General features: G+C 44.1%; 1 long non-coding RNA gene across 2 annotated transcripts in view; it reads right to left on the bottom strand.

The window, feature by feature from the left end:
• LOC144290559 (uncharacterized) overlaps positions 1 to 16,677 on the bottom strand; it is a 69,108-nt gene that overhangs the window by 34,700 nt on the left and 17,731 nt on the right. For both annotated transcript variants that reach the window (XR_013358150.1, XR_013358151.1), the window contains exon 3: positions 10,618 to 10,718. This is a non-coding gene — a long non-coding RNA (uncharacterized LOC144290559). The remainder of the gene's footprint in view (positions 1 to 10,617; positions 10,719 to 16,677) is intronic.

The following is a 16,677-nucleotide window of genomic DNA, read 5'->3' as shown; positions in this document are numbered from 1 at the left end:
ACCTGGGTGGCCTGGAGACTCTGGCACTGACCAGAGGTATATGCAGACTGTGAACATGCCTGTACCGTGGAGGTGTCATATGAATGAGGTGTGGAAAACTGGTGAAGTAAAAACCCTTGTTTCAGAGATAAGAAAAATCAGAGTGAGCCTGGGTCTTTCTTTGCTCCATGGAAGTGAAATGGTCCTATAAGGTGCAAAGCACATGATTTAAGTTTTAACTTTTTTTTTAACAAGATATAATCCGGGGGAAGACACTGCCAGCTTCCCCCACAATGCCCATCCCCATCCCCCTTAATGTCTAGCTGGACATAATGCTACCCAGACAAAATACCCCGTTTACCAGTCATTCCTGCCACTGGGTACAGTGGATGATTAAGTTCCAGTCAAAGATAAAAGTGGAGGTCTTCTGTGCAACCTCCAGGAAGTCTTCCATTATTTTGCTGTCTGATATTGGGGTGTGATGGCTGGAACCCTAGGAGCCATTGTGGGCCATAAAGATGAGGACATATGTAGCAAAGGTGGAAACAGTCTAGGAGGCTGATGACTTCATGGACCTGCCACATATGTCCAGCAATGCAAACTCCTGCCCTTTTGCAGAGGGAGAAGCATTTATATTGTATTTAAACCCATTTGATTTGGAAGTTTTATTCTCCTATGTGCCATCAAACCTAATTTGAACTGATATGTAAGTTTTGCCTCCTACTTTTTTTTTTTTAAGATTTTATTTATTTATTTCAGAGAGAGAGCATGAGTAGGAGGAGGGTCAGAGGCAGAGGGAGAAGAAGACTCCCCTGCTCAGCAGAGAGCCTGCCATGGGGTTCCACCCCAGGACCCTGGGATCATGACCTGAGCCAAAGGCAGACTCATAACCAACAGAGCTACCGAGGCACCCCTGCCTCCTACTTTAGAAGTCTTTAGCATGTACAAAGCCCTACAACACCCACTGTCTTGTTTGATCCTCAAAGCAACTTGGAGAGATATGCATGCAAAATCTTTTTTTTTTTTTCTAAACACAGATGAAAAGACTGAGACCCACAGCTGGCAAGCAGCCAGAGGTGTTCATGAGAACTAGGACTTCTGGCCCCAAACCCAAGTTCAATTTCTGCATCCAACATGCCCAAGTAGTCAAAGCTCATCATTGACCTGACTGTTCCCTAGCACCTGAGACAACCTACTTAGGAAAGCCCCACAGCAGCAGTGTCTGCATTCTCTAAGCAGTGTCTTTGGTTTACTTAGCAGAGAACTCTGTACAATATTAGATAAAGCAACCCCCACCCCCACCCCATAGGCTTCCCATAGTCACAGTTTAAAGCTATGCTTTCTGGGGCACCTGGATGGCTCAGTTAAATGTCTGATTCTTGGTTTCAGCTCAGGTCATGGTCTCAGGGTTGTGGGTTTGAGCCCTGTGTCAGACTGCTAGAAATTATCTCCCTCTTCCTCTGCCTCTTCCTCTACTTTTGCTCCCCCCACCCTGTGCTCTCACTCTCTCTCTCTAAAATACATAAATAAAATCTTTAAAAAAAATAAAGCTTTGCTTTCTGCTTTCATTTAATGCTAGAATGAGAAAGTGCCAAGTACAGCCTTTCATCATTTGTGTTTTACAAATCCACAGCAACCCATCCCACCCCAGCCACCAAAGTCATGGAGACTGCTGGGTCTTGTTGCCAGGACTGGTAAAATACCATTCCTACAGCAGTGTGCCTGCGGATGTGCCAGGTGAGGCTGCTGGTGTAACTCCAGGTCAACCCAATGACTGCGCAGCCTGGACAGAGTGAGACACTCCTAGCATCCTCTGTGCTGTGTGTCCTCAGGCCACCATACCAGGCATGGAGCATCTTTGAGTATTTTTCTTGCTGAGCTTAATGAAGCAGCTAGGGGTTTGCAGATTGTTAAGCAAGACTAAATTCCAGGCAAATCTTAAAAATAAAAGAGCTTTACCCAAAACAAATGAAAACACAAGGTAGCCTGATCCAGAGCACAAGCCAAACCAAGTAGGTGTGAGTTCTGGACCTTTGTGCCCATGAGCAACACAACAGTGAAAGCACTGCGGGTCATGGAGGACCATGGTCTGAATGCAAGGGTGCCTCCTGAATGGAACTTTAAAAGCTGGGATGAATTAGCAGCATATGCAGAGGCTAGGAATTAATCCTCCTAATGGACTCCATATTGTTCCTCATTAGCATTCTTTAGCCAGTTTGTGGCCTTTGCATTTTAAGAGAGATGACAAGACCTGGAGATGGTCCAGGGAAAAGCAATAAAAATCATGAAAGGGCAGGGAAATGGGTCTTAGGAAAGGTGAGCGGAGGATTAGAGACTAGCGAAGACAAGGCCATGGATGATTCTAACCACAGCCTTTGCCTGAACAAAAGGTCAGAAGCATCCAAAGCCCAGAAAACTCACTCCATACCAAGGCTGCAGCCAATGGAACCAAATATCTAGGTATTTTAAAATAGTCTCTTCTAAAGCTTTATTTTTTCTCTTTTTCATCCAGCTGGCGTTGTGCTAACCCAGCCTGAGACTAAATCAAGCACAGACATTTGCCTCCTGAAAGTTATCCCCACCATGTGTCGGTTCCTGGTGTTGGGTCTCACCAATTGAAATGAACATAGGGATTTCTTGAGTCTAAGGTTTTCAATAAATGGAGGGTGAAAGAGACACAGAATTCCCAGATTGGTTAGAGAACAGATTTCAGAGAGAAAAAGAGAGAGACAATTTTGTGGTCAACTATGGTCAGTGACCTGTCTTAGGTGGACATGGCCACTATGAACGTGTATGCCAAGGTACCTGCCTTCCAAGTGTTCCAGTGAGCTCAACAATGTGGTGTGAGGAGGGTCCGGATGGAGTCAGAGGCCCCATGCTAGAAGTACAGATGGGGAGCACGTAACTCCCTTGGATCAAGGAGTCCTTCATTTAATCTGAGGGGTCTTTGCCTCCTGACTCTGAGTTTTTAAAACTAGTTTCTCACCCAAGGTTGGACTGTCAGCAAATAAAGAATGAAATGCCAGCTCCAGGGCCAAGTCCTGTAGCAACACAGCCAGGATGAAGCTGAGAAAGTAGTTCTAAAAATAGCCCATTTTTTCCATGTAAAGGATCATTTCCTATCAGTTACCTAAAAAGAAACTGATAATCATCAGCCAGCAAGTAGTTCCTAAAGACCAAGTGCATGTGTGATTTTGTAGATACGCATGGGGAAGCCAAGACACCTGACCCCAAGTGATTAGGATCCTCTTGAGGAGAATCAGATATGGATAGTCAGGTGTTCAAGGTTCTAAGACATCACAGAGATTCCACATTCCCCACCTCCTGAACTCCACCCTGTTTGGCAGGGGGCCTAGCATGATATGACTTGGTCCATGGCCAATGATCAATGGTAGAGCCCTGGCCCAGCTGTAGTCTTTTGATTGCAAGTCCAGGGCTCTCAGAGCAGCTAGCATCCCAGGCTACATGGGCTACATCTACATGGTAGATACCCAGTAGGGACATCCCGCTCCTGCTGTGCTATTACAGGGTCCTCTGCTGGGGAGACAGCCTTTCCTACAGTCAGTAATGTTCCCTTCAGGTAACTAGCTCGAGTCCAGAAAATGGGCAAGGCATCCTGAGATTTTTGGGGGACAGCTGCCCTCAGCCTTCTGAAAATCCATTTATCATTTCTTTTCATTATATAGATTGAGCAAGATGTTTGTAGTCTGTCCCTCTGTCCCAACTTATGCAACTCCATATCCTATTAGCCACCTCCTCAGCTCCCTGCATGTTTAGCCACTCCAGACTGCTGCTCTGATCTTGCTGGTCACTAGAACAGTTGAGGACACCTTGTCCTGATGGTTAAGCACCACCTACTGACCCATTGCTGTCAGTCCATTTCTGGAACAGCATCTACCATATTGGCCATGGCCTAAAAAGGACAGCTTCTATTCACCTTCCCAAGAATGCTGCCACCCTCTTCCCAGGACACTCCTTAGCCCTTTGGTAGGTGGAGTGTCCTCTAGGCTCTTCTTTGGCACAAACTCAGATGGTAGGCTTTCTGGTATGTATTCTATATACATAGTATACCCCGTCATGTGCCTATGTCTCTGAGCCTTTTGATCCCTTCTGCCTTCACCTGAAATAACTGTTCTAGGATTTCTACTTCACTTGGTGTACACCTTCGCTTTCTCCAAGCTTCCAAGAACCATGCTAGCTGTGTGTTAACATCATTCCCCAGATTCCCAGTGAGAATGCCAATCCCATATGATGGGAGAGAACTCCCTGTCAATAAAGTTTTCCTTACCCAATGTTGTGTTCTCCCCTCAATCCAGCAGCTGAGGAACTTGTCCTATGTGTACTCCCCTGAGTCTTCTGATAGTTGACAAAATCCCACAGCTCCTTCATGGCACAGTCTCCATCCTCCCCCTGCAAGCCCAGTCTGTAGTTGGCCAGCTCAGATTGTGGCGGAACCCTAGTCACTGATCTGGAGGCCAGGACAGAAGGTAGAGGTGGTCCTGACTGGGGAAGGGGTATTTTATCTTTAAGGCAAAGGGCTCTGCATCATCATTAGGGAAGGAAGCAGGGCTAGACTTTAACAGAGAAGAATGGGCCCATCGTGCAGGACCAGAGGGTTCAAGGGAATCTGGAAGTTTAGGATTCTTCAGTACATCAACCCAGATGTCCCCATCCTAAATAACAGGGTCTCACCCTTAATCCGCACAGAACCTGCCAGGGTTGTGAATTCCATCTTCTAGAAGGTTCCCCTCTTCTTATAGTAAGTCCCAAGTCAAATCCTGGGCTTTTCCTGTCCTTTGGCTAGAAGACATAAGTGTCTTTAAAAGCTGTCAAGGAGTCCTTCTTGTTCTCACACTTAGCCTTACATTGGTGATTAACCATCCTTGGCCTTCCATTGTTTTTCTCCAATTGTGTATTCATAGCTCCATGAATAGCCTTATAATTTCTAACTGTTAAAGTTTTACCAAATGCCTTAGATATTATCCCCGTCAGGCCCACTTCCTCTGGCATCCTAGGCCAGCTCCCACCTCAAAATTTCTGCCAGTATAATACTCCCCTGCCAGGGATAGTCAGTACTTCACCTACCATGGGGGTGGGGGATTTCACTGCCAGCTAGCCAGTAGTTACCCAGCTCTAAAATCCCATTTTTGAACCTGCTACCTCAGATCACTGCTGATACCAACTATTGTTGGTCAGGTTCCCAGGAATCAGACTTTAATGGCTCTAAAGCTGAGCTGTTCTCAACTGGAGACAAGGTTGCCAGGCCTCCTCCATCGGCCAGTCCCTGGGAATAAACTGCCTCCAGGGAAGGAGTACAGCTTTATGTGAGCCCAGCTCCCTGGGACATAGACAGGACAACTCTTGGAGAGGAGCATGGCTGTGAGTAGTCAGCAGGGATCACCCCTGGCTGTCGGGGGAACGAGGGCTCTAGTCTTACAGGGAGTTTTGGGCACAATGCCCCAGCATCCTCTATAGTGTCCTAGTCTAGAATTCCACAAAGCCTATAAAATACCATACCACAAGATGAATAAAAGTAAAGAGAACAGAGCTATTAGAGATGAGAAAAGAATAAAATAAAATTGCATTTAGCACCCAAAATTTGGGTGTGCAAAATTAGCCGAATGTGCTACTCAGCTATTACAAATGAGCCCCAGAGTGGATTGTAAGCTTCCTAGTGATTGGAAGCTTCAGGAGGAAAAATTTCTTTCTCTACCCTTTTTGATTCCTTGGCTGGTGTAATAATCAAACCAACACAGATAGATAAACAGGAAAAAAAAAAAAACATTTAATTATGTATGTAGGGGGGGACTCCATAATAACTTGAGACCCAAAGACAAGTTGGGCAATTGAGGCTTAAATTCTATCCTAAACTAAGGAATATGATAGGGGCCTAGGGCTTCCAAGGATAGAAGGATAACTCATAGGACAATAAGAAAAGCAGGTGTTTGATAATGAGATGTTCGCCCTGCGGTACAGATAGTTCATTCAGATAACAGTGCTCTCCGGTAATAGCTCTCTTGGAGCCAGGCTTCCTATCTAAATTCTTTTAGGTGATTAAGGGAGAGTTAAAAGTCTTTCTTGAATCTGCTGGATCTGGACTGTCTTCACTTCAAAATAGTTCACATGCCTAATGGGGCACATTTTGGGGAGCCTTGTTCTCAACCCCTACCAGTAACAAGAGGAAAACTGACCATCTCCAAAATGCACAGAATCCATAAGATAAAAACACCTATACCCTCAAGAACATGACTGCTTTTTAAATTTATTGTTTTGTTTTGTTTTGCAAAAATCTCAAAGGTTTTTTTCCTTTGGGTCCTGATGGAGTGCCAGCCTTGTGAAGCAGATAAGAACACCAGTATTATCCCTATGGATAGTGTGCATTTCACAGAAGCTTCTCAGAGCCCACCTACAGTCTCCCAGGCACAGGACAGAAGAGCAGCAGGAAAGTCTGTATCTTTCTTTAAAGAGCCCAACTGTCCATGAAACTCTTCCCAGGCAATTTCCAGTTCTACCTTCACAGAGAAAAATGTATGAAAACATTCTCCAAACACCTGTCTCTCTGTTGGTAATTTTTTTTTAAAAAAATGGTACAATAATTGCAATAATCTATTGCGTTTTTAAAACATTTGTTCAGCAAACAGTCTTTTAAAAAATAAATCATTTTCATTTGGTTGAAAGGCTGGTAATAAATTAAGCCTTTTATGCCCATAGAAAATGTTTTTTTGTTTTATTTCCAAATCTCCCATGTGGACATTCAGAGAGACATATTTATGAGAATCCAAAACAGATGAACTGGCTGCACCACTGAAGGAGGACCACATCTGTCTCCAAGTAGTACGAGCCACTTATCCTGGATAAATCTTCTGGAATGTCCCAGAAACGTTAGAGTGCCGGGCTTCTGGGCCTTCTCCCTCTAATGGCCTAGTTCCAAGCTTCCTTTCCCACACAAAGACACTCAACGTGGTCCCAACCAGCTCACTAGCCCCTAATATTTTGGGATTCGTGTCTCCTTTTTCTTTGGAGAATTAGCCCCAATTAGCCCCATTGACTCTTCCCTAGGATCATCAACACACCTATAATCCTTTCCAATTTGGGGAGGTCAAGACTTATTCTCTCAATATCTTGCTGCATTCGGAGTTTGGTGTTTTATCCCCTGTTTTTGAAGGACCCTGACCTCTCCGATGAGTGGAAGCACAAATGGTGAAATCTAAAACATTCTCCTCTCATTTGCCTTCCAACCTTAAAATGGCGCCAGATAAACAGGATTCCAGAGAGACACCAGGGCCTTGTCATTCCCACTCTGCTGACTCTAGGAGGCAAGATCAAGGACACCAAAGCAATCCCCAGGCCAAACTGAAAGCAAAGTCTCCCTCAGCTTATCTTTCTCGGCCTCCCTTGGCTAACCTGTTAACAAGGACAGGAAAGCCTGCCCTCCAGGTTTGTTGTGAGGGAGGAAGAACAGCCCGCCTCTGTGGCTGGGGTCTTAACCTCAGCAGACCATGAGACAGATTCAAGTGCACCTAGTTTACTTGGAGAGAAAAGCTGTCTTCGTTTTCTGGGGATGCTGTAACAAATTCCCACACTCTGGGCAGCTCTGATCTCACAGTGCTGAAGACCAGAAGTCCAATCTTAAGGGGTCAGCAGAATTGGTTGCCTCTGAAAGCCCAGAGAGAAGGATCTAGTTCAGGTGTCTCTCCTTGGCTTGTACATGGCCACCTTTTCCTGGTCTTCAAATCTCCTCTTCTTCTAAGGACAACAGTCATATTGTATAAGGGGCCACACTTAGGACCTAATTTTAACTTACAAAGGGTAGCAGAATATGCCAGCCAAGATAAGTCTCTGGCATCAGGGACTGATTTGAGCTGATTATTTCTTTTCTTTTCTGTTTTTTTTTTTTTATCTTATTATTTTTTGAATTGAAGTATAGTTGACATACAATGTTACATCAGTTTTAGGTGTACAACATAGTGATTCAATAACTCTCTACCTTATGCTATGCTCACCGCAAGTGTAGCTACCATCCATCACCAGAGGAGGCTATTACAATACAGTTCCCTATATTTTGAGCTGATTATTTTGAGAAATTGCAGACAACACAGAAGTAGCTCTGAGAGCAGACCAGTTACCCTATTGTAAGGGAAATCTGCATTTAGAAAGGAAGTTTACATTAGAAAGGGACCTGTACCAGGAAGAGAGCTGTTAGAGAGAAAACTTTTTCACTGGAGAGATTTAGAAAACTTTCCACCTGAGAGACTTAGGGAGAAGGCAGAGTAAATTTGTTCACTCAACATTTCCTTTTCTCTCCCTCCTACAAATTGCCTCCCCACTCTTTCATGCCCCAGACCCTTGTCCCTTCCCTGAGCTCAGGATGGTAGAGAAGCCTTAAATATCTGGCCACGTTTTGCATCTCACACCTTTGTGGGCTCCTGTACATACATAAATAATTTTTTTCTCCTGTTATTCTTTTATTACAGGGTGGTCTTAGCCAAGCAGAAGGGGAGAAGAAAATTTTGTTTCCTTCCCTCTTTATTATCTCTTTAAAGACTTGATTTCCAAACCAGGGTTGGGACTTCAACATACGATTTCAGGGAGAGGATATAATTCAGCCTATAACAGCCCCTCAATCCACACCGTCCCCCTCCAGAATAAAAAGAACAATCACAAGGAGCGCTGAATTTAAACAGGGAAGCCACTAAAGGCTGTGCTGTCAAGTTAGTTACTGCTCTTGGCAACTAGAACTCCATCCACTGGGAGTTCCAAGAGATAGCAAATCCCCAGCACAACCAAGAATGTCCCCAACTGAGGGCAAAGGGCACTTGCTTATTTATGCACCTCATCACAGGTAATGTTTCCTTGTGGGAATACCTTACTGGAAATGTATACAGCCTAAACTGAAAATGCAAAATGCAAGAGAGAGAGAGAGAGAGAGAGAGAGAGAGAGAAATCATGTGAGGCTTCAGGAAAATGAGAAAAAGCACTACAAATTTTAACAATCACAAAACGGAAGCATCACTGGTGCAGACAAACCCACCAAGTCAGATCCGAAGCAGAAGCAAGAAAGGCTGACAGGTAGAGGAAGGTTAAGGACCACGTTTCCAGGAACCAGGCAAGAATCTGCAGCAGGGGAACACCAGTCTAATTTGTCTTGCTGGCCCTGTGACAGGGGCGTGTTCCTGGTCTCCTCCGCTGCTAATGTCATTCTTGCAAATACAGCGAATATTAATAAGTTTGTATACATAGTTAACTTTATACAAACCCTATGTGCTATTTCTTGATGTTCCAAGAAATAACAAGTTTAGGGAGCAATGAAATACGTCCTTAAATTGGCCATCCTGTCTGCATGGTGCTATTAAGCCTGCTAAGAGACTGAATGTTACATTATTATTGTCCCTTAATGTTCACTGGTGTTTTCCAGAATATTTGCTGTAGGCTACAATTCTTTGCAAATACCACTAAAACACCTTTTTAAATGCTGGCAAAAATACCAAATATGACTTTCCCTTTGTAAATACAATGATAATACAGAATAATTTATGATTTTAGGAATTCCCAGGAATTCTGATTGCTCATCTCCAAATTCCAAAGATAAATATCTGTCAGGAACTTTTTTTTAAGATTATTTTATTTTATTTTATTTTATTTTATTTTATTTTATTTTATTTGAGAGAGAGAGAGAGAGAGAGAAGAGAGAGCCGACATGGGGATTGATCCCACAGCCCCAAGATCATGACCTGAGCTGAAATCAGGAATCAGAGGCCTGACTGAGCCACCCAGGTGCTCCCTATGAGAAACTTTTGAACGCTAGTTGAGAGGTACCCAAGGCCCAGTAGCCCTCTGGCACACAGCTCCCACTGTGGGCAGGTCCAGGCCTGCTTCAGGAAGCAGAGCAAAGCCTGTGGACCTGGCTTGAGAGGTCACAGGGATCAGCCAGGATGGGAACTGGGGACCTCAGAGGGGATGCATAGCCCCTCCCCATCTTCTCCCACCCTGATATCTTGGAACCTTATCTGGTAGGGCCTCCTCCTTTGTAAGGGCCTTTGGTGGAGACACTCCCCAAAGCAGGGGTTCACTGCTTTTTTTGTGCTGAAAGATCCCCTTAGGAGGGTTATTTTTTTCTTCTTTAAGATTTTATTTATTTATATTTATTTGAGAGAGAGGGGGCGAGAGAGAAAGCACAAGCCAGGGCAGGGAGTGGGGGGTGCAGAGAGAAAGGGACCCACTGAGCAGGGAGCCCAATGTGGGGCTCAATCCCAGGACCCTGAGATCATGACCTGAACTGAAGGTAGATGCTTAACCAATGAAGCCCACCCCCCTCTCCCGTGCCCTTAGGAGGGTTTTTAAATGAAGATTCCTTAGATATACTCTAAGGAATGCTGGTTCCCAGAAAGTGGCCAGGAAGCCACATTCAGCAAAATGCCCTTCCTACACTGCCCACCCTTTGCAGTGCCTTGTTTACTCTTGGGAAAATGTGAGGGACACACCCCTCAGTGTGTCTTAGCCCTCCTCCGCCCCGCCCATTGTCAGATGAGTCCTGCAACTGCAGGACTCTTTGAGGAACTTCCATTTACCCCTGACAGGTCTTCCCCATCATGTGGATAACTGCTCTGATCTCAAAGACTTATACTAAGTATCTCTTACCTCTGAAACACAAGGCATCAACCTTGGTCCAATTAGGAGACAGAAAGTTGATGGGATGGCAGGATAGGAAAGGAATGTCCAGCCCCAGTCAAAGGTGAGACCTTTAATATAAAGAATTGTCCTTTTAAAAAAAAAAAAAGGATTGTCCAGTTATGAGATGAGGGTAGCTATAAATATGTAATGAGGGGTGCCTGGGTGACTCACTTGTCCGACCCTTGATTTTGGCCTGGGTCATGATCTCAGGGTTGTGAGATCAAGCCCCATGTCGGTCTCCAAGCTTGGCATGAAGTCCACTGGGGATTCTCTCTCCTTCTGCCCCTCTCCCTACTCACATATGTGTTTTCTCTCTTTCTCTCTCAATTATATATATATATTAAATATATTAATATAATTAATAATTTATTTATATTATAAATATATTTATAAATATATATAAATATATAATTATATTATATTAAATATATTAATATAATTTTATTTAATATAAAATATATATTATATATATTAAATAAAATCTTTAAATATATCTATATATATATATAATGAGAATTCTAAGGGTATCCCAAGGGAACCCAAGGAAGGACACAACTCCCCAAGACTAGGATTCCAACTCCAGCAGAGAAGGTATGGTTGTAGACTCTGGGATGACAGACAGGCTTACCACAGACAAGAAGCACTTTCCTGAGTGCAAAGTGATGGCGGACACAGAGGGGTCATGGTGCCTGGGGTCCATTCACAGGCAAAGTGGTGCCAGGCCTGGGTGTGTGTCTGCATGGGGAGGGCTCCAGGAAGGCGGCCGGGGTCATGCCAGGCAGTCAAATTGCCAGGGGTATGTGTGATAGAGCTGGGGCAAAGAACCACCACATGTCCTCCTACAGCCATGTTTCCGAGTAACATGCACTGGAACTAGAAAAACAGCAAAAATGCAGTGATTGGGCCCAGAAAGAGAAGCCCCTTCCTCCTGCAATGACCTCGGACAGCAGCCTCTACTGATAAAGTTTACCATTGTGCTCAAGGTAAAGGAGAAATGCCCATTGCGGTCAACCAGGGAATGAAGACTGAATTTGGAACTGAGAAGAAATAATTTGATAATTGGCACAGTCAAGAAAACAAGAGAAGAATCCATGCCACAGCACCATGAAAGCTAACAAACCCCAAAATGATGAATTTTCCATTATAGGAACCCCACAACACCAATCTTTTATACTAGGAAAATAGAAGATGGAAGTGAGTACCTTTTCAAAGCAGGCAGTGGTTTAAAATAGGTCTCCAGCATTTTTCTCTCAGGTGGAAAATCTCTCTCCTCCCTCTCTCGCTCTCCTTCCTTCTCCCCCCTTACACACACACAGAGAGAGAGAGAGAGAGAGAGAGAGAGAAGGAGGCCCAGAAAAAAAGCCTATGCTTAGAATTAGGAAATCTGCTACCCTCGCAGGGAAACTAGCAGCACATCCAGGAGGCTCTGAGTCGCATTTTTCTTCCATTTGAAAGGCAGGTCAGGCTTCAAACGCTAAACAGCTAAACTCAGAGGTCAAACATACCTGTTAGGCACCCTTTGGTTTCAAGTAGCAGAATATTTGATTAAGATTGCCTTGAAAACTAGAAGTCTGAAGGCAGGCTGCCCCAGAACTAATTCTGTGACTTAGCGATGTCAGGGTACTCGGTCAACATCTGATATTTTCTTGCCTTTCTCCTCATGGTCACAAAATGACTGCTGGAACTCAAACTCTCAGATCCTCACAGGATATCACTCAAAACTGACAGGACAGGAACAAAGGGTGCCTTCTCTTTTGCACTGCTCTCTTTCTTTCTTGGGGAGGATTTTGCCTCAAAACCCCAGCTGATATCCCATGACATCTCATTAGCCAAGACTGTGAGGTCACATGCTCACTTACCTCTACACCAGTCACTGGCCAGGGGACTGGCATTGTCTTGACCAGCTAACACTAATCATAATTCATGCCTGGGACATGAGCACATTTACTACAAAGGGAAACAGAAATGAGTAGGAATAAGGAATGGATTAGCTGCCAGGAAGCTGCCAACCAGGCTCAGAGAACATTTTAGTACACCCTCTCCTTACTGGGTTGCAAATGTTACAAAAGTGCAATTATGTGTGGAAAGTAAACATCATATTTTAAAAGCAGAGTTTTTAAATGGAGGAAAATACAACCATCCAAGATTAGAAAACCAGCTCCATTTGGCAATCCAGATAGGAACCCTTAACAAGTTATAAGGAATTGCTCACAGAACGGCTTTGAATTGGGTGCTTTGGTCAGTTCTAATAATAATAATAATAACAACAACAGCAACAAGAATAATCCCTAATTCTCCAACAAATTGCAAGAATTGTCCCCAGAGTGAAAATGAGAGGCAGGAGAGACAGACAAGTGAGGTGTTCTCCTGCCTCTTTCACCCGCCTAGCTGGGAAAGAAAAGGCTCAAGACAGCTAGGTCTCTGCTGTCCTCTGTTTGAACATGGACTTACAGAACATCTTCATCCTTCCTGGAGGAGATCACGGTGAAGACTTGACCCCCAAGGCTCTCCTCCTGTGTTCTTTATCCCTCTGCTTCCTTCCTTTAAAGAACTCCCTCTGTCCCTCTTGTTTGCTCTGTCTTATTAGCATCAGTCATTAGCATTTTCCCTGGCAGTCTTGAAACACTGCTCTCCTCTAGAGCCCCAGGCCCCCTGCAGCATGAGCAATGACACTGGTGTCCCTTCTACCCAGCAGGACATTGTCACGGACCCTTCTCATTGTCCTGCCCTGACACATCGTGGAGTGTCATCTTATAACTCTCTTGCAGATCTCTATCCATTTACATGATGACCCGCCCCCCACACACACACACACACACTCATTATTAGGAACCCTGTGGCCATCACACACAGGATGCTGGCAGAGGCAAAGCAAATTAGGAAAAAAGCCAGGATTTTGAAGTTGAGCAAATCTGGCCTCCAAGTCCCAGGTCTGCCTCTTACTAAATAGGAGTGGTAGATGAAAGCTTCTTGAAATTCTTTGCTACTCCTCCCATTGAGAGATGGAATCCAGTCCCATTCCCTTAAATTTATGCCCGCTTCAGTGATTTGCTGATTAATGGGATAGGCCCCAGATGTAGCAATCTGGGACTTCTAAGGCCAGACCTTAAGAAGTCTTGCAGGCCTTTGTAACCTCTGCCCTGGGGAAAGCCAGGTGCCATGCAAGAAGTCTGGCTACCCACAGGCTGCCATGCTGTGAGGGGGCCCAAGCTAGTAACATGGAGAGGAATTGTTTTTTCTCACTGCAGCGAACACAATGTGAAGAAGAACAAGGGACTCTAACAGCAGCTAGAACCAAGCCACCAGATGAGTCATCTTAGCCACCTCCAGTCACCTGAGCCAAACTAGCTGGAGACTCACCACTGAAAAGCAGAGAGAGCTACCCCAAAGTGCTCAGTCTAAACTTCTAACCCACAGACTAGCAAACATAACAGGCTGTTGCTTTACGCAGCTAAGTTTGGAGCATAGCTTTTGCTGCAATAGGTCATGCCAGAACAAGAGACACTGGGCAAATCCTCAACCTTTCTGAGCCTCTGTTGCTTATGGGTAAAATGGGGCTGAGGATACCATCTGATTTACCTGTATGACCTATCTCACGTGGATTAAGTGATGGTCCTCTAAGCCCAGCCTCATGCTTACCAAAGGTTAGTCAATGGTTTAATATAGGTTCCCTTGTTAAAAGATAGAAATATATTTTAGGCTGCCGCATGTTAAGCTCCCAATTAGAAGGCTGTAAATCATGGCTAATAATGCCTCTTATCCCTGAGTTGAATGAAATCAACAGAATTGTTCACGATGCCAAACAAAGCCCGCAGAACCAGCCCAGCGTATGCTTCCCAGGAAGATGGCTCAGCTTACAGAAAGCCTTCTATGCTGAACTAGAAAATGAGAGCAAGTCCTTGTGGTTTATAACCCTGGCAACAAACCCTGGAGATACAAGAGGACTGAAGAATGAAAACATGTAGAAAGTGGCATCATCTCTGCCTTCAAACCCTAAAATACTGGTTATTGGGATGGTTAGTTTTACGTGTCAACTTGGCTGAGCCACCGTGCCCAGGTGTTTGGTCAAACATTATTCTGGATGTTTCTGTAAAGGTGTTTGTTGGATGAGATTAATATTTATGTAGGTGGAGCTAGAGTGAATTAGATTGTCCTCCCTACTGGGAGTGGGCCTCATCTGATCAGTGGAAGGCCTGAAAACAACAGAGACTGACTTCCCCTGAGAAGGAAGGAACTCTGCCAGAAGATTACTTTTAGACCTAAGCTGCAACACTGGCCTTCCCCTAGCTCTCCACCTGCTGGCCCACCCTGCAGATTTTGAACTTGTCACCCTCTGTTACCATGTGAGCCAATTCCTTAAAATCTCTCTCTCCCTCTGCCTGTCCATCTTTCTCTCTGCACCCTCCCCTTTTTTCTCTCTCTGCCCATCTGCCTCTCTCTGTCTCTCAATCTAGATATACATATAGATCTGACATATGTAACGTATCTTATATATTACATGTATGTACGTCCAATTAGTTCTGTTTCTCTGGAGGATGCTAATACAATTATCAATCCTAGACATCCAATTGCAAAGTGAGGTTTGCCTCATCAGGGGTGGTTGGTATGAATTCATGATTACCTTGATTACCAAACTACAGAATGCAGGAAATTTTTAGAGATCCTTGAACTTTGAGCCCACCTTTGCCATTTTCTCATGATTTGGTAAGAAAATGATGGATAATCATCATTTCTTTTTGATAGGATTATAAGCTCGTTACAACACAGATTGAACAAGATTTGTTGGGGGATGGGGGAAAGGTCTTCAGTTCACTATATCCATTTTACAAAGATTGGAAGTACCTACTCAGTGCCATGCAGGAGGCTAGGCACCGAAATATGGAGGGGATGAAGCAAGCATCCCCACCCTCTCAGAATTTACACCGGAGAAAACAGGGGCTGGATGCAAGGGAAAACAGGTGGGTTAATGAATGACCAGGTGAACAACTATTCCCAGCCAGCAAAGATAGAGTTCATACCATTTCAAGGAGATTTTCTGGTAGACCACTGTGGGGCTTCAGGATATTTTTTTTTTACTCTTATTTATCTGACTTCATTTATTATTATTATTATTATTATTATTATTATTATTATTACTATTTGCTTGTGACATATGCTATTCACACATTTAGATGAATGAAGCTAGAAGAATTGAAGGGGCGGGTGGTTGTGGATAACCACTGACAGATCCCCCACAGGCATTGACAGGCTACAACAATGGAAGATAGCTCTTCAGATGAAATTTAGCAAAGACAAATCCTGCACATAAGAAACTTCACCCCAGGAAAATAATCAAAGAAGTACTAAAAGAGAGACAGGTGGCTTACTAACAATAATTTATGGAATAGTCAAAAATGAACTTAATGGTGGAATGTGGCCACCACAAATTATCATTAATTTGGGGTTACTGATAGAGGTATATTCTCATTGGTGACCTGGGTCCTGTGGCATCCTGCTACCTTCTGGGTTTCCTCTTACCCCCCTGATGGTAAGGGGAGAATATTTTTTTCTTTGCCTCTGTTGCTGTTCTCCAAAGTTCTGTGCCTGGCTCGATTCTCCTTACTCTCTCCTTGCTCAGGCAGCCTGGCTTTAGTGACTGCCTAGATGGTGAAAGTCCCCACACTGCTGGGCACCCCCATACCTGAGTTCCTGTCTAATGCACTGGGATATACCATGGACAGATCAAAATCAACAACTCAACCAACTGACAAGTACTGAAACCTAGGAAGTTGCTGAGGCAAATTTCAGGTGCTCTCACCAAAGGAAAAAAATAATGCCCACTATGTGCAGAAATGTGTACCTATGTGAATTAGTTTGACTACAACAGTCATTTCACTACATATACAGGTGTCAAATCATCCTGTTGTCTATATTTCTTTAAAATGTATTTATTTTAGAGAGAGAGAGAGAGCACAGGGAAAAGGGCAAAGGGAGAGAGAGAGAGAGAGAGCATCTCAAGCAGATTCCCCACTGAGTGTGGAGCCTGAT

Source organism: Canis aureus, chromosome 2 (genome assembly GCF_053574225.1).
Source record: "Canis aureus isolate CA01 chromosome 2, VMU_Caureus_v.1.0, whole genome shotgun sequence".
Classification (NCBI taxonomy): Eukaryota; Metazoa; Chordata; class Mammalia; order Carnivora; family Canidae; genus Canis; species Canis aureus.
Note: the sequence above shows the minus strand (reverse complement) of the source record. Positions and strands in the feature narration are given on the sequence as shown.